The sequence below is a fragment of the Amborella trichopoda genome, chromosome 2, assembly GCF_054954075.1.
Source record: "Amborella trichopoda isolate Santa Cruz 75 chromosome 2, AtrichopodaSantaCruz75HAP2 v2.0, whole genome shotgun sequence".
In the NCBI taxonomy this organism is placed as follows: domain Eukaryota; kingdom Viridiplantae; phylum Streptophyta; class Magnoliopsida; order Amborellales; family Amborellaceae; genus Amborella; species Amborella trichopoda.
Genome location: NC_142337.1, coordinates 17,422,730 through 17,447,010, shown reverse-complemented (window position 1 = coordinate 17,447,010; position 24,281 = coordinate 17,422,730). Strand labels below are relative to the sequence as shown.

Genomic DNA, 24,281 nt, shown 5'->3' with positions numbered 1-24,281 from the left:
CTCCCACACATGCCACAGAAAGTAAAAAACATTTTTCAAATCATTTTCAAAAACCTTGTATCCGGCCTTAAGGCTTCCGGAGCAAGCACCTAGTTCCTAAAGGAAGGGAAGCTGGGAGAGTAGCCCCTCAACGAGAGTGCACCCTCTGTATATACCCAGCCTCTAAGAACACCCCACACTACTTTGTTCCCATAGCCGCTTATAAGAGTGGTTCAGACCAAAGTGGACGTACCCTGATCACTGCCTCATTTTGAAATATTTACCCTTAGGTAGGAACCCCTGACCGTGACTCAACCATTAGCGATTTAGAGGTACCTATGTCTTTCGTGTGATTGTATGCTTGAATTAGCGACATGTACTTTGACCCAAGTGCGAGGGTGAGGGACCCGAACACCGAGTCCACCACCACCTCATTCCCAAGGCCGGCGAAACCGCATGTCACCATCCTCTGGGACTATGGGACTCGCGTCCAACCTGAGACCCTACTTAGGTCTCCTAGTTATCTCTCTGGTGACCAACTAAGTTGTCGGCTTGATGCTAGGGGTCATCAGGTTTGTACTGTCAGGAGCACCTTGAATAGCCAAGGGGTTAGATCGGGGGCGATTCTCTAAGAATCTAGAATATTGCCACCATCTCGACAGCGGGTCCAAAACAGGGTTTGTGTCCTTGCCTTCAGTGGAAATCCAATCGATGATCTTAGTGTAGGTGATCCCAGAGTCCCAGTACCTCTTGCTCAACCTAATAGGGAGAGGTCCCCAAGACATAGCATGTCTAAGTCCTCTATTGCCTATAGTAGCTGCAATGTTAATCAGGCACCTCTTAAGGCCACCCCACCAAATGTAGGAGGAATAGCAGATCCTGGCATGGCCTAGATCCCTATTAGGGCTAGTCCACCTTTATAGGTAGTGTTATAGATCCTACCATAGTCCAAGTCATTATCCAAGCAATTGGAAACTTTGGCCTAGGACATGTAGCAAACCTCTCACCTCAACCTAATTTATTGACCCCCCAGTTCAACCCATCATATCCTTCTACAATCAGCAGCAACCCCTTTATCATCCTCAGCCTAGGGCAGATCCACCTACCCCTGTGGCATCGACTTACCCACCGGTACACCAGCCGACACCTGTCTATCCAGCTACTCAGCCCATGACCTTGGGAAGTAACCCTTGGACTCAACCCATGTAGGCAGATGCTAACTATCAGCTTCTAGAAAACTAGATCAAAACTATGTGAGGGGCCCTACGATCCCACTCTCACAAAATCCTATGACGCGTCCTATCTGGATGGCCTCGCCGATTTGCTCATGAACTTTATACCACTGGATTTCTGAAATCGCTACAATGGAAAGGGTGACCCAAAGTTGCATGTGGCGAGCTGCTTGCTCACTGTGCACACCCTACGTGATAAGCAGATCGCCCTAAAGGCAATGTTTGTTCATAGTCTCGAAGGAGACACTATAACGTGATATCAAGACTTTGTGAGGGACTACCCCAAGGCCTACTGTCGCAAGATGTTTAAGAAGTTCATGACACACCACTGTGCCAAGAAACCACGCTCGATCTCACTTGGAGAATTAATAGCATTCAAATAGGGACTAGATGAAGTGTTCACTGACTTCGTTGACAGATTCAATGCCACAGCTGCAAGGCTCACATAATGTCCCTTATCTGACCCTTCCAAGATTAGCCTGATACTTGAGAATGCCAACCTTGAGTGCAATACATTCTTCTCCCATGGGGGTGTTCCTCTGAACTTCAATTTCATGTCAGATAGGATTTCCCTCTACGAAAAGACCAAGTCCCAAATAGCTAGTACTAAGCCAGTTGAAAACCAAAAGATCAACGAACCTTCGAGGAGAGTGGTCCAAGGAAAGGTACAACAAGATGGTGAGGTAAACAAAATCATCCTCCACCAGGCAAATCCAGGGGATCAAGGTCCCCATGCTGATCAGAACCAGCAAAGAAACCAAAACAGGGGCGACAAATAGAAATATGCCGTACAATCGACCCATAGGACAACAAAGGCATTTTACCCCTTTGAAACAACCCTTGGTTGATGTCCTCCGGATGCTCTCACATAAAGGAGATTTAGTGCTTCCACTACAAAGAGTGCTCCCATACTAGATCAAGGACAAGACCAAGTGGTGCGAATGGCATCACCACAACACCCACGATTGCATTTCCGTGAAGCATCAAATTGAAAAGTTGATAGAAAAGGGGGGAATTAAGGTGCCTACGCCAGGTGAGCCCGTTAAAGATGCCAACTAGAAGATGGGAATCTATGTTGACGCGCTACCGAACAAACGACCCTCAATCAAGCACATAACTTGTTACTGTAACGCTGACTCCAGCTGTCAACCCAAAAGGGAAGGCCTCAGTTTCGACGATCCAAGAAGAAGAATATTTCCTAGACCCTTCCCTGTTTATCTTCCCAAGTGACATACCTGTTATCACAAGACCTAGGGTTCCGAGAGTGCTGTCCTTCATGAATCCCTACCATGGTACTAAAGTTCCACGACACTCCCTAATAAGAAGTTAAAAGAAGAAAGTCACTCCTCCCTTACTGAACTAGGTGTGATTAATGTTGAGGGCGGCTATCCTACCTGCAAGGCATTCAAATTAGAGGGAGCCTACGAGGAGGCCAATTCATGGATAAAAGATTAACCCTCCTTCCTTCTTACTGATGGGGTGATCACGTGTCTCACAAGGCACGGACGTCATTACAAGTTGACCCGTCTCAGAGCTGAAACTTTGCAAGAGAGGATAGGAAATCCTGTCCCTATGCCTCAACCTACAGCAGATATCCCCGGCCCATCTACTCCACCAGCCTAAGAGGGGGAAACTCCTAGTATCCCTTCAACCTATGATCTCCTAGCTCATTTAGATAAGATCTCAGCTTCCATATCTATCCTAAATTAGCTTAGGAGTTCTCCTACCCATTGGCATCAGATTGAGAACGTGCTTGGAAAGGCACATGTCTCTCCTAATACAAGGCCGAAAGAACTCAATGGGATGATCGCTCAATTGTCGGCTTCAACGCCTATCACTTTCAGTGACACCGACATTCCCACTGGCTTAATCGGTACCATAATTGCGCATTTTAGATAACTACTTATGTAACAGGCCTTGGGATTCCTCGGGGTCCTCATAGATAATGGGGCAGCCCTCAACATTTGTCGATCAAGAACACTAGAGATGATAAGTATAGACCTAGCTTTCTTAGAATCCTCTCAGCTCACCATCACTGCTTATGATGGGACTAAGAGGCAGGCAAAAGGCATCATGCCCATAGCTCTTAGGGTAGGTCTTATATCCTAAATAGTCAAGTTTTATGTGTCGAATATAGATTCATACTTTAACCTGCTTCTAAAGCGACCCTGACTTCATGAGAACCTAGCCATTTCTTCGACACTTCACCAGTGTCTTAAATTTCCTACAGCTCAAGGAGTGGTTACGATTCATGCGGACCAGCCCCAAGTAGTCAATCTGTTGGAACTAGATCAATCTTAAGACATTGATGACAAATGGAACTGTGAGGCTCCTCTTGTATCCTACGATGAACCCCAATGTGCTACTATAACTCTAGAGGCTAGCAATCCTGCCCTTGAAAATTTTTGAGGCTCTCCATACATTGAACAAATTAGATTTTTTTATGAGTGCTATGACTACAAGTCACCCGAAGCCTGGCATGTGCTTTTTGTCCAAGGCTTTCATATCGGGCATGGCCTAGGCGATATGGAAGAAGGGATAACCATAGCAATCACGGAAACCCCAAATTTGAAGCTAAAAAAGAATAATCGAAGAGGTTAGGGTGTTCATACGCCCGCATGGAGGAAAACAGAGGACCTTCACGTCCGATAAATTTTCTCTCCAGAGGCATTCGAAACCTCGATCCTCTCGGTCTCTCCCCTCTAGCCCCACAAATGGGGAACATCACTGATTGCTTTCCGAACTACACTGCTTCCGAGACAAGGCCATTCAAGCTCTACATTTCCACCCGACCAGCACGATTCCCCACAGATTTCAAATGAGCACAAACATCTCTCGGTCGAGGACTGTTTTGCCCAAGGCTATGTTCCCCAGACCTCCCATGAAGGCCAAGGTCAAGTTTTGCCCATCACTCGGTTGACCTCTAATTCGCTGGAATGCTACCAACAACACCAACAAACACCAGTGCCAAAAAAAAAGTAGGCACAGGGTACCCACAGGAGCACCCTGCGCTCTCATGTCCTCCCATTGCTTCTATCAATCTCGTACGGGGCATTAATTCTAAAATAGATAAATCTAATAAAATACGGATTTCGCTAAGGAAAATAATTTTAAAATTGTAAAAGATTTGGCAAATCAAGAAAATTTCATAAGGGATAACCTGATTAATAATAACGAGATGGACCATTCCTTCTCAGATCAAGCCGAGGCGGAAGCCTAGAGTCATCACGAGTCAGAAGAGCTTAGAGCCCTCATCGAGCTGTTTGAGTAGAAATTCAATGGTGACTTGACGACCATCGTCAAAGAGACGTTGGATGTCAATCTCAACTCAGAACATGATCCAAAGATAACCAAAATCAGGACTTCCTTATCATCCAAGGAGCAAAACAAGATGATCGCCTTCCTTAATGAGTATCGGGATGTTTTTGCATGTCATACAATGACATGCCTAGGCTAGACCCCACTCTAGTTGAGCCCCACTTCAGTGCTCGCGAAGAGGTGACCCTGATTAAGCGAAAGGCCCGGTGACTAAAGACCCCACCTGGAACTTAAAACCAAGGCAAAAATTGATAAGCTCCTAAAGGCGGATTGCATCACACCTGTCGCTTATTCTGACTGGTTGGGCAATATTGTAGTCGTCCTTAAGAAGGATGGAAGAATCAGAATGTGTGTAAACTTTAGGGATCTAAACAAGGCATGCCCAAAAGACGACTTTCCGCTACCTTATATAGATACCCTAGTCGACAATATTGTTGAACACGAGATGTTGTCATTCATGGACGGCTTCTTAGGATACAACCAGATCTGTATGGTTAAGGAAGATCAGATAAAAACATCCTTCATTACGCCATGGGGAACATTCTGCTACTGAGTCATACCCTTCAGACTTAAAAATGTTGGAGCAACATACCAAAGTGCATGACCTCTATTTGATGCACATAAGCATGGAAGACTATGTGGATGACATCCTAATCAAATCCAAAACTAGGGATGACCACCGCACCAATCTAAAATTGGTATTTGATCGACTCCAAAGATACCAACTCAAGCTCAACCCACAAAAATGTACTTTCGGAGTTGCTTTGGGAAAATTGTTGGGTTTCATCATCAGTCAAAGGGGTATTGAGGTAGACCCGTTAAAAATTCAGGCTATTACCAATATGCCACCTCCCAAGAACATAAGAGAAATTTGAAGCCTACAAGGAAGAATACAAGCCATAAGGTGTTTCATACCGCAATTAGCGGACAAGTGTGAACCCTTTAACTAGCTATTGAAAAAAGATACACCATTTGTGTGGGACAAAATATGTCAAGAAGTGTTCGACCAAATCAAGCAGTACTAATCGAACCCACCGCTTTTAAGCCCACCTATTCTTAACAAACCCCTATTCTTGTACCTCTCGATAAAAGAAAATGCCATGGGAGCTATGTTGGGAAAGTATGACGACCAAGGGAGAAAACGAACCATCTACTATCTTAATAAGACCATGGTCGATTACGAAACCCAATACACGAATGTCAAAAAACACTACCTGGTGCTAGTATTGGTGACTAAAACACTACGACATTATGTTTTGTCACATTCTATTAAGCTCATCTCAAAGATGGACCCACTAAAATACATTATAGAAAAGCCAATACTCAATAGACGACTAGCTAAATGGTGTATGCTCCTATGTTAATTCGAGATCGACTATGTCACCCAAAAATCAGTCAAGGGCCAAGCGATTGTAGATCACCTAGCAGAATATGCCATCTTCGACGACACACCGGTCAACATTGACTTGCCCAATGAAGACATCTTCAATGTGGAAGATCCAACTTGGGAACTCCATTTCTAGGAATGAATATGTGGCAGGTGTAGGAGTCGTCCTATGCTCCCTTGAAAGGGTTTTAATGCCCACCGGTGTGAGGCTCAATTTTGAATGCACAAACAAAATTGCGGAATAAGAAGCCATGATAACGAGACTCAAAAATGCCATTGAACTTCGATTCGAAATATTGCGAGTCATTGGTGATTCCCTACTTGTGATAAGTCAGATCCAAGGGGCATGGAAAGTGAGAGAAGAAAAATTGATTCCCAATCAAGTAAAGGTGGGGCTCTTAATAAGAAACTTTAAGGAAATGACTTTTTAGCAGATGGCTAAGGCAAACAATAGATTTACAGATACCCTAGCTACTCTGGCTTCAATAGTTAGCATCCCGCTTGAAATGAATGTCAAACCCTTCTACATTAGGCACAAACATGACCCCTCTCTCAAAATGAAGAAAGAAACAGAAGAAATTGATGAAGAAAGAGAAAAAGTGGGGGAATTTTCTATAAACACACAAGGCCAAGTAGAAGTGAGGCTGTGGTACAGTGATGTGTTGGCATTACTTAAAAATAATGAATATCCAAAAGGAGCCAACCTAAAAGGCAAGGAAGCTCTAAGTAGATTTTTAGTGAATTTCGTTATCTTGGGTGACCGTCTACAAGAAATCCTTTGAAGGGGTCCTCCTAAGATACGTCGATCACCCTAGAATCGACCAAATTCTCAAAGAATCACATAATGAAGGAGGACACCTTGGGGCAGCAGCTTTCGCCCAGAAAATTTGGCATCAAGGATATTACTTGTCCACGATGGCGGAAGATTGTTGGAAGCACACAAAACGTTTTCCTAAATATCAAATTTATGGGGATCTAATCCATATGCCATCCACGCCTCTGAATTCAACACCACTTGTATGGCCCTTCGCCAGATGGGCCCTCGATGTCATAGGGATGATATACCCAAGGCATCAAATGGGCACAGGTTCATTCTAATGGCTACTGAATATTTCACCAAGCAGGTCGAAGCCACCACCTTCACAAAAATCGAGGGACAGCATGTAGCCCAGTTCATTAAGAACAATATAGTGGGGGAATTTTCTATAAACACACAAGGCCAAGTAGAAGTGAGGCCGTGGTACAGTGATGTGTTGGCATTACTTAAAAATAATGAATATCCAAAAGGAGCCAACCTAAAAGGCAAAGAAGCTCTAAGTAGATTTTTAGTGAATTTCGTTATCTTGGGCGACCGTCTACAAGAAATCCTTTGAAGGGGTCCTCCTAAGATACGTCGATCACCCTAGAATCGACCAAATTCTCAAAGAATCACATAATGAAGGAGGACACCTTGGGGCAGCAGCTCTCGCCCAGAAAATTTGGCATCAAGGATATTACTTGTCCACGATGGCGGAAGATTGTTGGAAGCACACAAAACGTTTTCCTAAATATCAAATTTATGGGGATCTAATCCATATGCCATCCACGCCTCTGAATTTAACACCACTTGTATGGCCCTTCGTCAGATGGGCCCTCGATGTCATAGGGATGATATACCCAAGGCATCAAATGGGCACAGGTTCATTCTAATGGCTACTGAATATTTCACCAAGCAGGTCGAAGCCACCACCTTCACAAAAATCGAGGGACAGCATGTAGCCCAGTTCATTAAGAACAATATAGTCTTTAGGTTCGGGGTCCCAAAAACAATTGTGACAGATAACGAGACAAACTTCAAGAACTATACGGTAACTCGGGTATACAAACAATTTGACATAACCTAGAAATTCTCGATGCCATACTATCATCAAGGAAATGGCCAAACTAAGGAAACCAACAAAGCCATTCTCAAAATTATTGATAGGATTGTAGAGAATGGAAGAGACTAGCACGAAAAGCTACTAGATGTTATCTAGGCCTATCGTACAAATGAGAACACACCCACAGGAATGACACCGTACTCACTAGTATATGGCATGGAGGCAGTACTGCTAATCAAAATTGACATACTTTCCCTTAGGATACTCGCTCACCATGCCTCAAGTGACAAGGAGTTGTATGAGGCTCGCCTGGCTGCCTCCATCACCTTTGTTGAGAGACGGCTTCCAGTATGCAATACTATGATAACCTATCACCAGAGGGTCGAGCGAGCCTACCTAAGGAAGGTCATCCGAGATAATTCAAGGTAGGTGACATGATACTACAGAAAATATTCAACTCATCTGCCAATCCGCACCCATTAGGAAAATTCAAACCTAACTGGGAAGGACCATTTGTGGTGATCGAGGTACATCCTAGAAATTCATGCAGGCTGAAAAATCAAGACAGGTTAGAAATAAATGACCCCATCAACATCATGTACCTCAAGAGGTATTGCCCGTAGGGAAACAAAAAAAGACAAAAAAAAAAAAAAAAAGACAAAAAAAAGCAAAAAAATGGTGGACTTGGTGAAAACCCGGACAAAGGGAGCCATGGGTAAAAATACCAAAACAGTTGGACACAGTCAAAACCCAAAAAGGGCACTGTGGGTAAGAAAGGAATACGACTGACACGGTGGAAACATCATGGGCCAAAGAGTCACAATAAAAAAAATGGGGAATAGTGAAAACCCAAAGAGGGCACTATTACCCCATGCCTTGGATGAAAACCCGAAAAGGGGCACCTGAGGCACAGTTCGCATCTCAACAAGGAAGGGATCAGATCATCTGAGACCCATGGTAAGATCCAAGGATCGTGACCTCTTTGACCCATTCGGAAGTTTGAGGGAAGTTTGAAGAGCTAGGGGCAGCACACTTCGGCCTCTAAAGCATGAGTTGAAGAGAAGCCAAAGGAAATTTGTCGATATGCAAAGAAAGGATGGCATAGCTCCAAGGTAAGAGGTACTCAAGAATTCTGAGTCCCCTTGCTCCCATAGGAATTGGTCCAACTCTAGTTAAAAAACTTCAACTTAATGAAAAATCTTCTTTTCTAAAATCAAATCATTTTTTGGAAAAGGATCCATCCAACTCTTGAGATCTTTCATTTCATTTGGGGTAAATGTTTCCAAAATTAGGATTTTAAGCTAATTTTTGGATAAGTTAAGCCTAAAAACTGCGCCTATTCTTTATCTCCATTAAAAGGACCACAGGTGACTAAACTATAGGGCCCACCTCTTGTTTCAAAAACAGTTATGAAAAGACTGTCCTACACTAATTTCAAATCTTTTTCAAGACTTTTTTCAAAAATGGGATCTGTACTCCATGGTTGGATAAGTCTAAACTGCTAACCCCATGTTATGGAAACGCAGTTTCCCGTCAATGACGAAATTAACCAATGTGAAGAGCTATTGTTTCTCTCACCTGCGTTCCTTAGGCAAAAAAGGGAGCCCATTCTATGTACGTGTGTGCTTTTGTATAAATATGCCTGTAAAATTGGCAAATTGACCGATTCGTTTACACGCAGTGGGATTTCATTCACAATGTATGCGATGGATGGGTGCCCATTCGATCCGTATGCAACTACATGACATATATACGTACGCCATTAAACAAATGCTCATCCGACTCAGATGTTGGTACGTAACACAGACACATGCGTACGATCGATGGATATCCATCAGATCCATACGAATAAACATGTAATAGAAAGAAAAATGACATAACACAATAATAAAAAGCAAGGCGAATGTCATAAACAAGGCATGAGTCTGTGCAAACACAAAGCACCAAAGCCCTAAAAAAAGGAAGGAAAACGCAAGCGGCTATGGTATTAACAAGGGATGCAAAAGAAAGGACAGAAGGGCTCAGTTTGAGGTAACGTTGAAACTGCTATTACAATCGAGCAGGCTGTCAATCGTAGGCCACAAGAGAGAGAGCACACCAGAGGTGTTAATGCCTAAATTGCCTATGACTATTTTTGGGCGCAATGCTTAATGCCTAAATATGGAAGCCCATCAACAGCGCAACCGGAGAGCATTTGAGTCTTTAGCAAATCGGGACACGATGCAGAAAATTGCGAAATTCATCAAGCGAGATTGGCCTTGCCGCCAGTGTCGGCGCTTTTGACACCTATCCAGTAAGCTCGTTGTCCTCTAACGCTTGCATTCATGTGATCAAAGCCTCGAGGGCCTTCGTCCAATTTCCTCCAAAATTTTATCGCGAGTTTAGTCTTGGCATTACAAGTGTCCCCCCTTCAACAAAGGCTTTAGAGCGACAGGAGAAAGGATTCATTACCACAAATGGTTTTATTTTGGGAGTCATTTGAATCTAAGAAGTTGGTGGCCCATGACCATGAGTAAAAATGCCCCATTTGGCAACCAAGCATGGAAACTTCTCTATTGAATGTAGGACAAGGGCAGTGTTTGAAAAACCGGCCGGTCCGAACCGAAACCGGCTGGTTAGATCGGTACCGACAAGGTACCGACTCCGATTAAGGCCAGTTTTGTGGTAGTAATGAATATTCCGGTCTCTCTAAAACATTTGAGTACAAAAACCAGCTGGTTTATGGTCAAACCGGTGGTTTTCATTCAAAACCGACCGTTATTTGACACAGCGGTATGTAACACCTGAAATAACGTAAAAACGGTATAATCTGAAATAACGGCCGTTATTTGACACAGCGGCGTTATTTGTAACAAAAACCATCAATTGAATTTTGCAGCCTTTTTTTATTCTAATTTTTGACTTTTTTTTGTCTTTTCGATCAATTATTGCACTTATACACCTGAAATTTTCTATAAATAACTGTCTATGGAATCAAAATCAAAGAAAAACGATTTTTTGGTGGATTGAAAATGGCGGATTTCTGAAACTATGAAATTTCCACCAATTTATCAATCTGAGCTTCAATACCCCATGATTATGAATGAAATTGAGGGCTTTGATGAATTGTTGAAGGCTTAAACTTTTCCCTATTTCGATTTGTCGAAAAAGATGAATATTTGAGGTTGATTTCAGCTGAAAGTGAGCAGCATCAAAGAACTGTATTCGATGAAAAAAAGTTGATTTTTGATCCATGCATCGATTGTTTGTTTTCGAATTGATTAGTGAAGTTTGATCATCAAGGCTTCATCAATCGAATACATTAAGTATTTTGATTTCTCATTGAGTAAACTTATTTATATGATTTTTTTTTTTACTGCATTTTTGTTTTGAAAATTTTGTGAAGTGAAATATCCTCCATTTTTTGAAGAACAATCTCAATAGTGAATGGATCTTCATGAAATTTGGGGCATTTGAATCTTAATTGAAGTATCTATCATATCCCCATGTCAATTTGTTCACAAAATGAAAGATTTGGGGTTGATTTTGAATCTAAAGTTTTTTTGTTCTTTGGCTCGATTTTAGGGTTCTAAGAAAAAATTGCTTTCTAATAAAATTATGTTTTGGTTTTATAAAAATATGTTATTTGTGATGAATATGGTAAAAAATATACATATTCTTTCTTTTTAATTTTATATATTTTGGCGAGCTTTTTTAGTGTTTTTAATGTTATATATTTTTTTACAAAAATATGTGTTTTTATGATAAATGTGAGAAAAAAATATATGTTATATATTTTTTTTAGAAAAATATGTGTTTTTATGATAAATGTGAGAAAAAAATATAATGTTATATATTTTTTATGAGCTTGTTGGATTGTTTTTAATGTTATAAATTTTTTCATAAAAAATATGTTTGTTTGTGATGAATATGAGAAAAAAATACATATTCTGTCTTTATAATTTTATATATTTTTAGTGAGCTTGTTGGATTGTTTTCAATGTTTTATTTTTTTTTACTAAAATATTTTTTTTTGTGATGAATATGAAAAAAATATATTTATTTCTTTTTAAAGTTATATATGTTTTATGAGCTTGTTGAATTGTTTTTAATGTCATATATTTTTTTATAAAAATATGGTTTTTTGTGATGAATATGAGAAAAAAAATTTCTTTCTCTTTAATGTTATATATTTTATGTGAGCTTGTTGGATTGTTTTTAATGTTCTATTTTTTTTACATAAAAATATGTTTTTCATGTTAAAATTGCAATCTTATATAATTTATTTCATCTTAATTCTACATTTTAAGTTGCATGTCTACGAAAGGCACAAATTCTGTGCCAAAACAGGTTAATATCTTGAATATCTTTGTTGCCGAGGTGATTATTTTCTAGTTATGAAGGCTATTTATTGATTCATGGTCATGATAATTTATGAGAATAATCTATCAATGGCCAACTTTGCTTTTCCTTTACATGGATGATCAGTAGTGCTTCATTATTTTTCTCTAACTAGTTATTTATTAATTTTTTTGTTTGTATAATGATTTTATTTTGCTCCTCAATTCCCATCGATTCAAGGTCTCATTACTCCTCATTCCTATAACTGTGCATCATTTTTTTGGCTCCTCAATCCTGTTTTTTTTGTTCATGTAGTGCTGGTTTATGGGATTATTGTGGGTTTTATTGTTTTGATGAAAAATTTGATAACTGACTGTTGGTGTATTTGTTGTCTGTGTTCTCAACTTCTTGTTTGGTTGTGACATTTTATTCTAATTTATTTTTTTATTTGTTATAAGTTATCCATCATTTGTTGCAACTTCATACTCCTGAAATCTGTTTATTAGCTCTACGAAGAAAAGAGGTAGAAACTAAAAAGTATTTTACTCATCTCTCATGTTTCCACCTGCTGAAATGGATAAAAAATTAACTTGTGTTCTTTTAAATATGCATCTTAATTCTACATTTTAAAGTTGCCATCTTTTATATATATATATATATATATATATATATATATATATATATATATATATATATATATATCATATTAAAACCCAAAAGTTACAAAGTAAATGAGGTTTGGCCATTTGAATATCGATTTGGCCATATTTTTTTAAAATATGTGATTTAGCCCTTTGAAGCAGCACTTAACACCTTGACCCACACCTTGCATTTGATAACCAAGTTACTTAGTAAATGAGGTGCTCTCTCTTACTACCTTGACTCACAACCCTTTTGAGTAAATGAGGTGCTCTCTCTTACTACCTTGACTCATAACCCATCGGAAAATTGGGAACATCATGCTATAAGAAAATATGCTTTCAAACCCAATTCTAACCCGTATTAAAGGTTTTTTGGACATTAAAACAACTGTTTTCAACACCAACATTAAAACACTATAGACATATTGTTGCATCATATATAATTTAATTTTTATTTTATTATTGTCTTTTATGGCCCATCAAGAAGTAGATATAAATCTTTATTGCAAATAATTTTTAAAAATGAAATTTTGTTTGCACTTTATTTATTTGTTTATTTCTTGTGTGTTTACTTGCATGCTTAATTACCTTTAGTTGCATGATGCAAAGAGGGATGGATCAATTTGTAACGCTTTATTTTGTTTTGGGGTCATCGAAAATGCAAAGAGCGCCTTGCTTGGGTAAAATATTGAGACAAAAATGTATCAAATAAATATTTGCTTTAATGAACTTTTATGTTCAGGAAAATTTACAAGAAAATAATAAGATGAGGAGGGGAGATGCGACGTGGCAATATGGTACAAAAGTGAACGATAAAGGAAGAGTTCGATGGAATTTTTGTAACAAGGAAATGGGTACCATGATCTCCTTCGCCACTCTCATTACTACTAGCCATTGTTAGTTGGATTCCGTAACTTCATTAATTGAATTAATGTCAAATTATAAATTGTCTTGCATATCTCCATAATATTCAAATATTAATTTATATAAAAAGTTGTTTCAAATTTTTTTTGTAAGATAAAGATATGTAATATGATAGTATACATTTAATCTAAGTTTTTCTATTTTTTTTATTTTTTTAGAAGTTTTTAACCTATTTTTTTTTTAAAAAAATCTACTTATCCGGTTAGTCCAGTTAACCGCCCCGATTAATCCGATTCCGATTTAAACAACTCCCAATCCCTTGACCGATTAACCGTCTCAATTTGATTTTACGAACACTGGACAAGAGCACAATTAAGAGCCCCATGCAAACGTAAGTCCAACTATTAGCATCATGGGCCTGCATCACCTCCTCCAACTCCCACCCATTGGTGTAAAACTCATGCAGCGAATATTATTTAAAACAAAAAAAACTCAAACCCGTGCAGCGAATAAGATAAGGGTATTAATGACCCGAACACGCGCGTTTAAAACAGCAACGCTGGCGGGAGGCCATGGCGTTAGTACAGGCAACGCTCAAGTTGCCAGCGGCAGCGACGAGACATACCCCCGCAAGAAGCTAAGATCTCGTCTCCGGCAAAGATACCGACCACCCGAGAAAATGAGGGGAAGAGAAGCTTTTCTGACACCCCGCATGGGTTCCGACCAGCCAAAGAGGGAAAGGGAGGAGTCAACCCCAACGTTAATGCTTTGTCTCCAGCTACCCCGCGTGAAAGTTTGAGGAGAGAGAAAATGGTGAAAAGAGGAGAGAGAAAGAGAGCGCCATGAGAGAAGGTGAGAAAATTTTCATAGTTTTAAAACGTCAATACCCACAAGTTGAACATTGGGGCGGCCCATGAAAGCTTGATTAAAAAAATAAAAAATAAAAAATGAAACAAAATAAAAAAAAAAAGAAAAAAGAAGAGAGGTCCACAAAAGGACCACATAAGACATACTTGGCCTGCAGAGTTCGCGCTGGCAATGCTGACGTTGCCAACAGCGGATCGGTTCCGTCCCACTTCCGACGGACAGCAAATTTTGAGGACTGCCTCACATTGGCCTAAAAATTCTGATGTGCTTTAGAAATACAATATGTATTACCTTAAGGTACACGAACCAAGGCAACGGGCAAACTTCCAGCGCGGGTCTGGTCGCCTTCATGAACGCTTGGAGCCCATGCAAAACCATTTTTTTGGCACCAACCTCCGCACCAATAACGTATCAAAAACTCCACTATTCTTAAACCCCCAAAACCAGTCCATGAGGCCCAAGAAAGGACCAAACCTTGAGCAAAATTCGAAAATGCCATTTTTAAATGGTTGACACTGGCAACGCTCACGTTGGTGATGGCAGCTCTGGGCACAAAACCTTTCCAACAACCCTTGAATTTCACAGGGGCCTCTCAAATAGCTCCCCAAGGACATCCATACCCAAGGCATGTCCGATGACATATTTCCTTAAGGCCATTTGGACAAACAAGACCACAGTGCCGCTGGCAATCAACGAACCCAATCGACACATGACCATTGGAATGGTATTTCCATTAATGAAATAAGAAGTTTTGAACACGCCTAAGTGAATTATCAATAGCGTTGGCACTATAGGCGTGATTTTGAAATGAATGATGTGGCAGAGTTGCTAGTGCCAACTCTAGAGTTGCCACTGGTGGCGCAAGGAATTAACAGCCTAGATTGACCCCAAATTTTATGACACTATTTGAAGATTGGTTTTCTATAAATAGGGGCTCTTGGTTCCGAATTTGGGAACTTTTGAGACTTCGAACCCTAGCCAAAACTCTGTCCCACTCAGGACTCGAATCTCTAAACCTTGAGACCTAGGCCTAATCCTTAATCTCAGCATCCTAAAACCAAATTTTGACACCATCACAGACCAATCCATCTGATACAAGTATCTTCTACCCCACGGACTCCAAAAGACTGGAAAAAGTCAGCGCAACAAGCACGATTCTGAACCGGCCACTGACTCTGAGCGTCGGGGCTTAGGGCCCGCCTTAAGGTTAGCTTTTGTTCTCTTTCTCATTTATTTTTTAGAATTTATTTCAAACCCTTTTTCCAAATCTCCCCCTCTCTTATCGGAAAACTCTCTTTTCAATACATCTAGCACATTCTCAGTTTCTTCGAGCCTCATGCTGGTATTATCGGCAATCCGTACGAGAGCAGTCCGATGACCGAATCCTTGCCCAAGTTACAATTCGATGGGACCCTTATCCTTTATCTTTTCTATTGACAAGTTTGCACACGAAAATGAGGTGGAGGGTGTATTTCCTCTACCCAAATTTTCATGTATAAGCACAATGTTGTAGCCAACGAGATCGAAGGTAAATCGTGCATCATAGTCTTATGGAATCCTTGCACTTTTTCGAAAGATGTTTTGGATGTTAGTGAACAGATCATTTTTGTGAAAGTTACACACCTATGTAATGGTCTCACCTGAATTGTTTCAAGGCTTTATGGCCTCAACTTAGTGGGGTAGAGAGCTTCACTTTTAAAATGAGGGACATCTATGCTACCACTACTAGGGGCTAGCTTCTGTTGGGGTATTTCAACACTATTTTGGATTCTTCATCAAAGTTGGGGGACTGGGACTCCCTACCTTAGGATTCAGGGGACTTCGCTAACACTCTTGTTGATTATGCTTTAACAGATTTTGGATCTACTAGGGTTGGTTCTCCTGGTCAAATAGTCTGATTAGAAGATGATGTATACGTAAGCAGCTTAATCATACATTGGCTACTATGGCGTGGGTTTTCTCTTATCCATACTCTTAAGGTTGAACCGTTGCCAAAAGGTAATTCTGATCACTCCTCTTTATTAGTTTCTCTATTTAATTTAGCTCATACTGGTCCAAAACCCTTCAAATATCTTACCACATGGTAAAAGGCCCTAGGTTTCAAGGATTTTTATTCTTAATTCTAGGAACGGAAGGATTGGGGACCCCCCAGTGTATAGGTTTGTCTCAAAACTTAGAAGACTAAGGAAAGATTTGTGTTTGGAATAAAGAATCCTTTGGAATAGTTGGTGTTTAAATTTCTAATATCTGTCAACAATTACCTATTCTTCATGATGATTTGAGCCAGGATCCATCTAATGGGTAGCTTATGGTAAATGAGATTTACAAATGACATACAAAAACTTCTATCCCATGAGGAGAGTATCTGGAGGCAGAAATCTAGACAGACATGGCTGCGTGATGGTGATTCCATTACCAGTTTTTCCATTTATCCACCATTGTCAAGAGGATGACTGACATAATAACTTTTCTTAAAGATCAACATGAGATTCCTATTATTTCATAAGATGGAATTAGTAAATATGGTAGATTTCTTTGAGGACTTGATTGCTTAGGAGAGTGAGGTTGATCTTCATTTGGTGGACCAATTTCTTCCTTTTACTCGTCTAACTCCACAGCAACAAGAAAAGCTCATTGCAGATGTTACTTTGAAAGAAATCAAAACATCTCTGGAATATGAGAAATGAGAGTGGCCCGAGCCCAAATGTTTTTAATGTGGAATTTTAAAAATTCAGCTGGGAGGTCATAAAAAAAAAGATCTATTTGTAGACTTACAAGATTTATTCGAAAGGGGTAAATTTCTGAAACATATAAATTCAGCCTTTATTGTCTCATCCTTAAGGTAAACTCTCCTACTATTATGAAAGATTTTCACCTTATTGATCTTTGCAATGTTCTTTATAAACTTATAAGAAAAGTTATCTCCAACTAATTGTGGGAAGTATTAGGGGAATAGATTGACCTTAGGCAAGTAGCTTTTTTAAAAGGGAGAAAGATAATGGATAATATCATTATGGCCAATGAACTTATTTCTCTTTGTTATGGATACTCTAAAAATCCAAATCTATGCCTGCAAGTCAATTAACGTAGTGCATATGATCAAGTTCCTTAGGATTTTCTTCTTTCCAAAATGCAAGCTTTGGGATTTTCAGACATTTTTCTCTCTTGGATTCGGAATTTACCTCTCCCTCCATTTTAGTTCTTCATCATGGATTCCCAAAAGGTTATTCCAAAGGGAAGCGAGGTTTACACTAGCATGACCCTTTATCTCCTTATTTGTTTTAATTGGTTATGGGCTTTTTAGTAAACAGTTGGACTTCTCTATAAGGCAAGTATGCTCCCAATGGCTTTTCCTTCTAGTTGTGACTTTGGTATATCCCATCTCTTCTATGCAGATGATGCAATAACTTTTTGTGCAACATCGTCTAGATTGGCTCCTGTAATTAAGTGCATTCTTTTATACTGGGGCAAAAACTCAATGTGGCAAAAAACAAGGTGGGGCATCACCAGGTTCTAAGCATCTGATTCTTAGGGATCTGAAGTTCGGTGAAGGATCTCTTCTGATACGTTATTTGGGGTTGCCTCTATTTCATGGTGGCTTGAAGCATCGCTAATGTCATTCCCTGGTGGGTAAAATCATTAGTAAGATTGAGACTTGGCAGGCAATATCCTTATCTTATGCAGGTCATCCTCAGTTATTGAATTCTGATCTCAGCTCTTTGACAATATTTTGGCTTTTAGCTTTTATTCTTCTTAAGCACACATGTCAATTTCCTCTAGGTAGGTACTACTGAAAAAAGGGTTTCACTTGGTGAAATGGAAGGCAGTATTTCAACCCATGAAAGCGGGTGGATTAAGCATTCGCAATATAGCAAACTTCAATATTGTTGTATTATGAAATTGGTTTGGAAATTGGTTGCAAATCTTACATCTCTTATTTCTTGTTTTTTCAAGTACAGACATTTTAAAAGTTCATCTACATGGGATTCAAAATACAAAAATTTCTCTTATGCATGGAAGGAGATTCAAATGGGATTACCTTATCTTTGACATAATGTCAGGTGGATTATTGTGGACAGTCGAACAGTGGATTTCTAGGCAGATCCTTGGTTATCAAAGAAGACTATTTTGGGGTCTTATGGTGCACATGTTCATAAAGATCTTGAAATTTTTGACAAACTTAAGGTAGTTGATTATTTGCAAGGTTCCCCTCGGACATGGTTGCTACTTTCTCCTACTTCTGGATTAGAATTTTTAAAGGAGATTGAAGCTTTTGTAATTGAGTTACAACTATCATGTGATTTTCTGGTGTGGATCCATTCGTCTAATAGATTATTCTCTATTAAAGAGGCATGGAACTTTAATTCGAAATAGATGCCACATTCAACCAATTTTCAAAGCTTTGTGTTTGAAGATAATTTTCAACACCTTAAGTCCCCGATGCGAAATAAAAGAGAAACTGGTCAATAAAGCCTTGACATACAGTGGAATTCTCGACAGTCTTAGAATTATACCAGAACACACCAGAACGAGTTAGGATCTTCTTAAGCACTCCAAAAGGCCACCTGCCAAGTTTTGTCGTGATCTAACATGTCTAAGGCAGTGTAGACAAAGAAACAATTTCAGAAAAAAATCAGTCTCTAGCACCCTGAAATAGACCCTGTAACTAGAACTAAATTTTTGGTGTGTCAAACAACTATGGGACAACCTTCATTGGATCTGGCACGATCGAAAACCCCTAAGGGTCAAGTTTCAGCTTAAACAGACATCCCAAGACAAAGTTATGGGTGAAACATTAAAAAGGGATAGGCCGCACGTTATTCCCATGAGGCCCCCCTGCACCAATCTCCATTAAAGGAGACTGGTTTGCATAGTCATGAGCAATAGCTTCGAAGGCTCTTATCTCACTTGTCTCGAGTCGGATCGCGCTCAAATTTTGTAAGTGTGTTCGTCTCGTCAAGACGAGCGTTTGGATTTGGGCACGCCCCGTAACGATACCCGAGCAGGGAGAAAAAGTAAGGAGAAGTAGGCAATTCGTGAAGACAGTTGCAGAAAATTCATTAGCAATAAGTCTCGCTCGAGCGGCCATATCACGGTGCTCTCATACCTGAACGACGCGAAGCCAATTGCATTTTGTAAGGTCCGAGGCTATGTTTGGTCTGAACCCCGTGTATGATGAATGGTTGGATTCGACACACAAAAGCGTGAAAAGTTACTGTAGATTTTGGCTGCCGAATTTCAATATCCGACCAAAACCCAAGACGACAAAATCTTCGTCCAGGCACAAAATCGAGCTGTGTTTGTTGCAACGTGATCATGACGACATGTCAATGCAATTCAGCAAAGAAACCAAAGAAAAAATCAAGAAACAAGAACACTATCGATCGGAAGTTTTCAAGATCTATACATATTTCGAGTCAAATGATCATGGGCTAAAAAAGTGATCCGTGGTTCGAAGTTGATATCAAATCGATTGTCATGTCGAGCCCGATAAGAAAGCAATCATCTTTCGGCTAGACGGACGCCGGAGCAACCCCGAATCATCCATGGAAGATCACGCATGTTCTAGGGCAGTAGCAAGGAGTGTTTTGGAATTTCATGTATTTTTTGGCAGAGGCAAAACATTCCTTTTGCACCCATTTTTAGATTTTTTTTTAATTCAAATAAATTGTAATTATCGTCAATTAGGCTAGATTTTGAGCATCCACCCATGTTTGGGCCCAACTCTATAAATACATACTAAACCTAATTGTAAAAAGATCCCTCGGTTTTTCATCTTATGAATAAAATTTGAGAGTTTCACATTGAAATTGTGGGCACGTCTTGGAGAGAGAGAGCGGAGAGAGAAGAAAAAGTTTGATACCCTTTGGTTAAGGTAACTTTCTCTCTCCTCCTCTCATCTCTATCTTTCTCTCTTCTCTTCTTATCTATCGTACTCCTCTTATCATCTCTCTCTTTCTCTCTCCTCTTTTCTCTCTCTCTCTCCTCTTCTCGTTTATCTCTTTCTCTTTCCTCTCTCTTTCCTGATCTTCTTTTTTCACTTTCCTTCTCTCTTTTCTATCTTTCCTTTCTCTTTCTTCGCCTAATCTCTCTTCCTTCTTTCTCTCTGTTCTCTTCATTTTTTTCTCTTCTCCATTCATGCACGGCGGAGCCTATCACCAGGTATGATGTCCCCCTACTCCTGGAACATAAGCAGTGAGTCGGGCTTTAACCCGAGTGGTGGGCCGGGCCTCTGTCCAAGTTCCCTTGCCTCTTTTCCTCTGTCATGGACAGCGGAACCTCATCGCCGTCCATGTTTTCATTTCCTTTCTCTCTCCTTTATCATGGTCGGCAGAACCCCATCGTCGTCCATGTATTCTCTCTCTTGCCTATTCTCTTATGTCATGGGCGGCGGAACCCTATCGTCGTCCATGTCTTCTATCTCTTGTCTCGTCTCATATGTCTTGGATGGCAAAACCTCATAGCCATCCATATTTTCTTTTCATCTCTCTCTTTAGTCATGGGCAGCAGAACCCATTTTCCATTCTCTCTCCTCTGTCATGGGTTCCACCGTCCATGTTTTCTTTTCTCTTCTCTCCTCTGTTATGGGTTCTGCCGTCCATGTTTTCTTTTCGCTTCTCTCCTCTGTCATGGACGGCGGAACCTTATCGTTGTCCATGTTTTCTTTTCCCTTCTCTCCTCTGTCATGGATGGTGGAACCTCATCACCGACCATGTCTTCTCTCTCATGTTTTCTCTCTCCCCTGTCATGGACGGTAGAGCCCAATCGTCGTCCATGTTTTCTCTCTCTCCTGTCATAGATGGCGGAACCTCATCGTCGTCCATGTTCCCTTCCCTTTCTCCCTCTTCTGTCAGGGACGGTGGAACCTCATCGACATCCATGTTTCTCTTTTCCTTTCTTACTTCTTTATTCTCTATTCTCTCTCTTCTACCCTATCTTACTTCTTTCTTCTCTCTTCCTTCTCTCTCTTCTCCCCTCTCTTCCTTCTTCATTCTCTTCTTCCTCTCTTTGCTTCTCTCATCTATTCCTTTCCTTTTCTTCTTTTTCCTCCTCTCTTTTATTCCCTTCTTTTCACCTCTCTCTCTTCTCTCTTCTTCCTCTTTCGTTTGACCAAGGAAGGTTAAGATAAGCACTGTCATGGTAGTCCCGACGTCGAGCAGTATTGCCACCAAGCCAGTCAGAGTTATCGTGCCCGTCTTGCTGCCACGATAGGCTGGCCATCATGTCAAGACTGGTCGGTGATCGTTCTGTCGTCGAATTGTATTGTCGTCGTGCCAGTCTGAGTTACCGTGCCCGTCTTATTACCGCATCGGGTCAATCACTTATTGGTCTAGCTACTGTGTTGGTCTAGCTACTGTGTTACTCTAGCCACTTGGTCAAAATCATCTCTTCCCCATTCCTCTATCCTATCTCTTTCTTCTCCTTCCATCTATCCTCTTACCCTTTTCTTCTTCTTTTGAATGTGCATTCGCCCAAAGACATGGTGGGGTCCCTTAGCCCACTTGTCTTGTAAATTAACTGTGTGTGTGATTGGAAAAACAGGAGAGTATAGGCCCAGGGAGGCGATTTCGAACTAGTTGTAGGACTGTGGGGCTTTTCTTCATGATCTAAGAGGGCGCTCACGAGAGTCAGCCCGAGTGAGTCACGGACTCAGGTGAGGTGTATCCCGCCTCACATTAAAATTCCTCTCTTATAGGTTGATATACATGCCCTTGTTTCCTAACAAGGTTCCCGAGAGAGCGGTCTCAAGTCCCGAGTTCCCTTGAAACCCGAGACATGGGCTACCAGGTCATCCCGACCCAGAGGGCAAGATCGAGGCACCTAACCACTTTGTGGTCTTCGAAGTGCCACCCGAAGGCCAAATGATTTTCTTTGCTAGCTACTCATCATCGACTTCCCACCTTCTCTCTTTTACAATAAAAAAAGGATATGTACAGATTCTGTGTGCTCCTTTTGCCACTCTAATTATGATAATATTTATCATTTGCTTTTTCATTGTGTTTTCTCACAGGGTATTTGGAGATATGTTGCATGGAGGTGTGGTAAAAGGCTTATTTTAGACACATCTATTTCAAACATGCTTAGGACCTGGATTGCCTTCAGATTCAAGTCAAGAGGGTCTTTTGAATGTCTGGCTTTCACTTTTCTTTTCTACAGTCTGGATACTATGGGAGGAATGAAATCATTGAGTTTTTCAAGGGAAGGTATTCAGACGAGAGCGCTTGCTCAGGAGAATTACCTCTCATGTTAATCATTGGCAGACGCTAAAGCCTGATCCTTTCACTTATCAGAGAGAGAAATTGTTGATAACCTCCATTTCAAACTGAATGATGATGGTGCTTCACTTCAAACCCTGGGCTTGCAGGTAATGGAGGCGTAACTAGAAGTGATGACTTATCTTTCATCGCAACATTTAGCAATCCCATTGGTATAACATCAAATAACTATGCAGAGTTTCTAGGTTTGCAAATTGGCATTGACCTGGCCACTTGGCTTAATTGTTTCCCCCAGCAAATTGAGAGCAACCCCTTATTGTTAGGTAATGCAATCCATAATTGATGGAAAGCTCCATGGGCACTAAGTGTTGTTGCTGCTAACTTTATATATAAGCTCAATGGTCGTGCTTGGTCCCTTGCCCACATTTATCATGGAGCTAACTTGTGGTTGTTTATTTGCCAAGAAAGCCACAACTTTTTTAGATACAACTATTTGGTGATCTAAACCATCAAATTTTCTTTTTATTACATTACTTATTCTAGGGATATCAAATTATGAGTTGTTTTTTCCTTTTATTATCAATAAAAATCGGGTAGGCCCCCTTCTCCCCCACGGCCTAATTAAATTTCGACCTTTAACCCTTGCTATACTAAATTTGCTATACTAAATTTGCTATGATCAATATCACAATTATAATTGAACCCCATGCTCTTTAGTATCAAAGGCAGGACAAGTGAATGTTCTTAAGAAGCATTGGGAGAGAAAATCTAGTATCCTTGAAATTCATAATGTCCAAAACTCCAATCCATTTGCATGCTTTCAAAGTATAGTGAGAAGGCAAATGCAGATGAAGAGGAGTTAGTTTTGCAAGACATTTTTAATCAAAAAAGTGATTTTACAATTGAGGACCCTAACATGTATGAATATAAATTCCTTCGCGTATTTATTTATGTATTTGTTTTAGTGATAAGAATTCATTCCTTTTATTAACCGATATTGAGTTTTGAGGCCCTGAATGTTTGAAGGTAGTTTGAAGTTACTGTGAATTATTTGAGTGATCACAAGCCCCTTATCAATGGATTGTGATGGTTGGTTTTTGGTTTTTCATTGCTATACTGTATAATTTTGTCTTTGTTCGTTTTTGGCAATCTTCTAATTATTATTGTTTTTGTTCGATCCACTTGTTAGGTTTAATCTATCCAGTAGAACTTATCAATGGGGCTGGAACAAGGAGTTCCATTGTTGCATTTAATTAAGTGTAGAATGTTATTAGCATATTTAGTTCACTTAGATGTTAAACATTGGTTCATGATACCTTTTTTTTTTTTTTTTGAGAAATTAGATCATGATACTTTTCCCCCAAGGGCTAATTAAATTTCGACCGTTAACCCTTAATATACTAAATTTGGTCTCTTAAGTGGACTAAATTCCTTCACAGTATTTAGATCAAAAACAAGTTTTTACTGTGTAGGAGAACTGTTCTTAATCGAACTACTTTTGTTGTGTTGTAAGTTGTAACAGAGCGGATGCCTAATAAAATCACATGTGATGTTGCTATGATCAATATCACAAGTACACTTGAACCCCATGCTCTTTA

General features: G+C 40.0%; 2 long non-coding RNA genes across 3 annotated transcripts; both read left to right on the top strand.

The window, feature by feature from the left end:
* Positions 1-9,702: 9,702 nt before the first annotated feature.
* Positions 9,703-13,740, top strand: LOC148783134 (uncharacterized). Its single transcript, XR_016049321.1, has 2 exons — positions 9,703-10,068; positions 13,479-13,740. It is a non-coding gene; the product is annotated as an uncharacterized LOC148783134 (long non-coding RNA).
* Positions 13,741-14,775: 1,035 nt separating this feature from the next.
* Positions 14,776-23,309, top strand: LOC110008241 (uncharacterized). 2 transcript variants are annotated; one of them, XR_016049320.1, is made up of 4 exons: positions 14,783-15,673; positions 16,322-16,465; positions 17,863-18,151; positions 22,479-23,309. It is a non-coding gene; the product is annotated as an uncharacterized LOC110008241 (long non-coding RNA). The 2 variants fall into 2 exon arrangements; XR_002282936.2 differs by lacking the exon at positions 22,479-23,309 and having other exon boundaries at positions 14,776-15,673; positions 17,863-18,161.
* Positions 23,310-24,281: the final 972 nt, after the last annotated feature.